Below are 6,313 nucleotides of genomic sequence, written 5' to 3'. Positions count from 1 at the left end.
AGGACTTATAATAGCCTACCTGTGACCGTAGGCATAAATAAAAAACAGACTAATTAAGAAACAATTGTTCTGATTCAAAGTGGTCAATTACATTATTTCTCGATTTAAATGAACTCTTGTAAATATTAGTATGTAAATCAACTTGTAAACACCGTGTGATGTTATGAAGCGAGAATTTCTTTTAGTACACCGTTCACGCAGACGCTCACCACAGTGCAAGTGAAGTTTTAAAGTTTGACGATTTTCAGTGGCAGTATTCTACTGCACCATATGTGTGAAAAATTCATTGATGTGTGCAGTGTGTAATAATCAGTGTCATTCCACACATGCAGTTGCAGCGGTAGCTACCACTTATCTGTGAATCCGTAATTGGATAGTGGACAGGAAGTGATGTGAGGCAGTTTCGGTGGCAGAAGCTCCCTCCAGCAATCTAAAAAGCACAAAGCCACGATCCGCCGAACAAAAGCGACGCACGGCATCTCAAACGCGAAATCAACGCTCTGCAAGAAAGCTACGGTCACGTGCGCGCGCACAGACTGAATTTCAAGATTGCTCGCAACAGTGGAGGCGGACAGCCACCACGTGAGGAAATAATGTAAACGTTCAACCGCCAACACGGTTGCTGTGCGCTACATTCTGTAGCAAAAACATTCACACCCAGTACTGAAAACATTTTTGTATGTATCATAAACCTTCTGAGAGGCTCTAAGATAGAGAAGTTAGCGTAATTATTATAATGACTGATTGTACACAGAGACAAGTCACAAGGTCACCTCTGAACACTGTTGAAATGTAAACTTTAACGAGAGGTCACGATACGAATGAAAATAAGCACACGAAAATACGTCAAAGGATCACATCCTCCTATATCCCATCCCACATGTATATAAAATTAGTTTTGTAAGCTATTCTAATATAAGATATTTTATCTGTTTCATATGTGAAATAATTCGGAGAGCCACACTCGAGCCCTGAAAGTGAAAGAAATGGACTTCCTTGTCGAAGCCATCACCAGTGACCGCTCTACAATCCAAGTCTATCATAAATAGTGTATGTGCGACGAAAATAAATGTATAATTAAGTGCGACAACGGACAAGACAATCAATCGACAAGACGATGACAGTATAATGAATACAGTCAAAACAGAAAGTTGTGTACCAGTTGTGATAGTAAAATTACTTTTGCAACGATGAAAAATGAAGTGTGACACTATTTCCTTATAAATTTTGTAAATATGTGTGCTTATAGCCTTAATTTTAAGAATCATCAAGAAAGACTGAATCCATGCAAACACTGATAGAAACACAGAACAAATTCACAATGATCCACCGTCAGTAATTACAAATTGAAACGTTAATTCCTTTATTATGGAATGAATGTGAAATGAAACTTTTAATAACCTGCATGTTACACCCGAAAATTACAAATATTCCAGTGGGCATGAGGATGAAAGTAATACCTTCGGTATTCCTTCCCTCCTCATGGGAGGCAGTGTAATATTAGTAATTTTCGCCTCACAAACATTAATATACGCTCAATAGTAAACGCCTGATGGCCTAAAGTTATCGAACAATTGTAAAGTAAAAGAAATGAACCATCGCATAGCAGCGACAGAATCTATTATTCTTTAACTTTGCCGTTCTTGCGCGCTGCCAGTAAATCTCTATGTACATATATCGATTAATGGTATAAAAAAGAATTCTGTTGTTTCAAGACAAATGAGGCTTTTGGCGCCTCACCTTTTACTGTTTGTATTCCATGAGAGGCGGACGCGGACTTGCTGCGTTCCGCAACTGTATTTTATATTCTATGTGAAAATATTGAGTGAAAATGCTAAATGTTATTTTTTTTTCAATCAGAAAGCATGTAGTTTCTGGTAACTGATTACGAACAGACAGCATCAAGAGGACATTTTGACTGTTATGTATAAAGTATTTAACCACTATGGTCATCTATTGTAATTTAATATGAAAAGGTACGTAGCATTAAAAAAAGTGTGTTAAAGATAAGTGTGCTTATTTTCGTAAATTAACCTTGATGATTCCATCTCCTTATTTACCTGAATGCTAATTATTTTTGTGTTACTTCATCATCTGAAATTACGATCACGCTGATGGGCCGAACGCAGCATGAGGCAGAAGGAACATTATCGTTTTCCTATTATTTCTGAACCAACTTTTTTGTGTAGTGTTGCATTTCTTTTAAAGTCTATAAATCTTCTGGTCCCTTAGTGTTGATCCGGGTATGACTACATCGCGACTATAAAAAATGCACAGAAATGATAATGTTTCTTCCGAACGATCTCAAATATATATATCAATATGCTGCTCTTATTAAGGTATTTGATGGTCAACGTATGTTATTATAATAGCGTAATAAATCCCTGATTCTGTTGCCAAGTGGCCCACCAAAAATATTCACTTTTTCGACATTAAAAAAGTAACAATTCTTTTTATTTTCGACCCCCAAGAGCAACGCTACAAGGTAGAGTATCCCGTATGAACTCATGATAACGTGCTCCATTCAGCGTAGGTGGAAGAACATGGGGCCCAATCGAGACATCACCAACAACGCCTGCCCAAACGTTCACAGAAAATCTGTGTTGATGACGTGATTGCACAATTGCGTGCGGATTCTCGTCAGCCCACACATGTTGATTATGAAAATTTGCAATTTGATCACGTTGGAATGAAGCCTCATCCGTAAAGAGAACATTTGCACTGAATTGAGGATTGACACATTGTTGGATGAACCATTCGCAGAAGTGTACCCGTGGAGGCCAATCAGCTGCTGATAGTGCCTGCACACGCTGCACATGGTTCTCCCGTAGCACTCTCCATACAGTGACGTGGTCAACGTTACCTTGTACAGCAGCAACTTCTCTGACGCTGACATTAGGGTTTTCGTCAACTGGACGAAGAATTGCCTCGTCCATTGCAGGTGTCCTCGTCGTTCTAGGTCTTCCCCAGTCGCCACTCATAGGCTGGAATGTTCCGTGCTCCCTAAGACGCCGATCAATTGCTTCGAACGTCTTCCTGTCGGGACACCATCGTTGTGGAAATCTGTCTCGATACAAACGTACCGCGCCACGGCTATTGCCCCGTGCTAATGCATACATCAAATGGGCATCTGCCAATTCCGCATTTGTAAACATTGCACTCACTGCAAAACCACGTTCGCGATGAACACTAACCTGTTGATCCTACGTACTCATGTGCTTGATGCTAGTACTGTAGAGCAATGAGTCGCATGTCAACACAAGCACCGAAGTCAACATTACCTTCCTTCAATTGGGCCAACTGGTGGTGAATCGAGGAAGTACAGTACATACAGACGAAACTAATATGAGCTCTAACATGGAAATTAAGCGTTTTCGGACACATGTCCACATAACATCTCTTCTTTATTTGTGTGTGAGGAATGTTTCCTGAAAGTTTGGCCGTACGTTTTTGTAACACCCTGTAAAGTTGAAGTGGTCACTAGTTGGTTGGTTGGTTAGGGGGACGGTACCAAACAGCGAGGTCACCGGTCCCATCGGGTTAGGGAGGGACGGGGAAGGAAGTCGGCCGTGCCCTTTCAAAGGAACCATCCCGGCATCTGCCTGTAGCGATTTAGGGAAATCATGGAAAACCTAAATCAGGATGACCGAACGCTGGTTTGAATCGTCATCCTCCCAATTCGAATCCAGTGTGCTAACCACTGCGCAGCCTCACTCTGTGGTTCACTAATTCACCAAAATGATTAAAGCACTGTAGCAACCTAACTTCATTCAGAGAGGATGTATGGTCCGACTATTGGACGTGAAAAAGTAGAGTGCTAACAGTCAGTACACTGTAGGTCGAGTTAAGCCTAAATACTTCAGTGTCCATAGAAACAAGTGAAATTTTTGTGTAAAATCAGGCGTTAACATCATATTCCCGACAACGTCAAACATAGTGCGGCGGCACTGGTCGTCGTGCAAACTACTTGGTTCGTCACACGGCTTGGAGTGAACTAGACCCTGGGCTTACCATCCAGGGTAAACGTACTGTCAGTTCTCAGCACCGCAGTAGTACGAAGGAACCACAGTGTTATCTTTAAACATAATATAGAGGTGATATATGATTTCGAGGAACTTCCTCTCTATACCGGGACATCAGGCCATTGAAGGAAATGAGAATGCTTATCTATTCCTAGTGGACGCAAGACGTGAAGGGACCTTGCTTAATCTAGATATCGATGCATCCAGTTACATCCTTCAACGCAAAGACAGGGCATATAAAGCGTGCAAACAAGACTAAGAAGCTAGTAAGAAATAGTAGTCCCACTGAAATTATGATCTACAAATGGTTACTCTCAAAAGATAATGGTTGTCGGATTGTACATTCCGTTGAAGACATCTGACATTCAACTTAGGAACACGCATCCACCACGGAAACGTCCCTTAATCACCTGCACATGTTATTTGTCAGCGTTTCTCCCACTTGTTCTTCCTACTCAACATCAGTTACTGGTGCACTGTTAGCCGCCACGGACGGCAAGTGTGACTGGTTCTGTTCCACGGTTTATGCCGTTCTGAGAGGGATCAAGTACGACCAGTACACCAGCACGTCGACGGCACCGTTTGGGATGGTGCCAACAGTACAGGGACCAGTGTGGTCTGGTGCTCTTCTCGGATGAAGACATATTCAGGCTGAGCAGTGCTTTTGGACGCACCCCTACATGGAGACATCTGCGAACACATAATGCATCCAGGAACATTGTCGAACATGATCGTTTTAGTGGTCCAGGTGTTGTGGTGTGGAAAAGCATAATGTTGTTTGGGCGTACTGACCTCCAAATCTCTGAACACGGCACACTCAGCGTCAAAGTTATTGTGACAGTGTTCTCCTGCCCCGCATCCATCTTTTCCGGTCTGCATTCGGCCGCGCCCCCATTTTCATAGATGACAATGCGCAACCATACAGGTGGAGGAGCTTCTCTGACGAAAGGATTTTCGGTGACTGGACTGGCCTGCCCGTTCCCCCGACTTTAGTCCCACCGAGTACGTCTGGCACGACGTGCGGGGACGTACTGCAGCACTACCGCTTGAGTCCGGCAGTTCTCAGCCGCGCTGGTGGCGGAATGACTCGCCCTACCGTAACAACTCTTAGTAGCCTCTTAGCCAGCATGGAAGCACGTTACAGAGCATGCATCGCCGTTCGTGATCATCACACGCCCTCCTAAGGACCACGTCTCACAGTATGTAAATTCCAGGGGACCATCACATATCGCGGTGACTTCAGAATAATTATTTTTTTATTTGTTGCTTATTTAGCCTGACGAGATTAGAGCCTTCAGGCCGTCACTTACATCACACCAGGAACAACGCATACCAACGATGTTACAAAAACATTCACAGGAATAATAATGTAAATAATAGCAATATTAATAATAAATTAATAATGACTGACAATAATAATAATAATAATGAAATAATAGTTGAGAATAATAATAATAACGATACTAATAGCAAAGGGCGTTAAAAATGATATAGATTACTATAGCACATTTGAATACATTTTTAATATTATATGAGTGGAAAGGACAAAGAGAAGATTAAAATGACAGTGACAGTAGCTGTTAGAAAAGAACAGAATTTGAACAAAGACCTCTGCAACATGGGGGAGGAAAAAGTTGTGGGGGAGGGGAGATTGACGAGAATGAGCTGCAGACTAGTATATGTGAGAGATGACTACTGTAATAAAAGGTGGCACATTACCTGTCTTTTAAAATTTGGTAGCAATTTAGTTTCTCTGATTTTTTGAGGAAGACTGTTCCATAGTTTGGTTCTTGATACATAAAATAATTTAGAGAACATAGCAGTGTTATGTCATGTTGCACGCAGTCATGATAATTGTTCGTAGGCAGGAGTGATGCGGTCGAAATGGCTAGGTCACATGTGTATCGTACACAAGAATTTATCACAAGTTGTAGTCAGTCCTCGTAGAATATCGTCACAATAGTCGAGTATGGATAGTGTTAGTGATTCTACGAGCTTCTTTTTCGACTCGAAAGGAAATACGTTTTTATATTTCCGTAACGAACGAAGTGACGCTGACAGCTTCTTATGGATTACTGTTGTGTTTCCAGTCGAGTCAAAGTGATGTCCCAGAATTAACACCAGGTTCTTTGTAGAAGAGGACAAGGTTGCTTCTGTGCCGTTTAGGATTAAGGGTGAAAGATAACCTCTGAACTGCGTGTTGATAAGTCATTTGTGAGCAACTAACATTGATTGCGTTTTAAATGGGATGTTTCTAACACTGATGAGGCAAGTAAATCAGCATTTACATG

The sequence above is a fragment of the Schistocerca piceifrons genome, chromosome 7 (genome assembly GCF_021461385.2).
Source record: "Schistocerca piceifrons isolate TAMUIC-IGC-003096 chromosome 7, iqSchPice1.1, whole genome shotgun sequence".
Taxonomy (NCBI): Eukaryota; Metazoa; Arthropoda; class Insecta; order Orthoptera; family Acrididae; genus Schistocerca; species Schistocerca piceifrons.
This window is presented reverse-complemented; position numbering follows the sequence as displayed.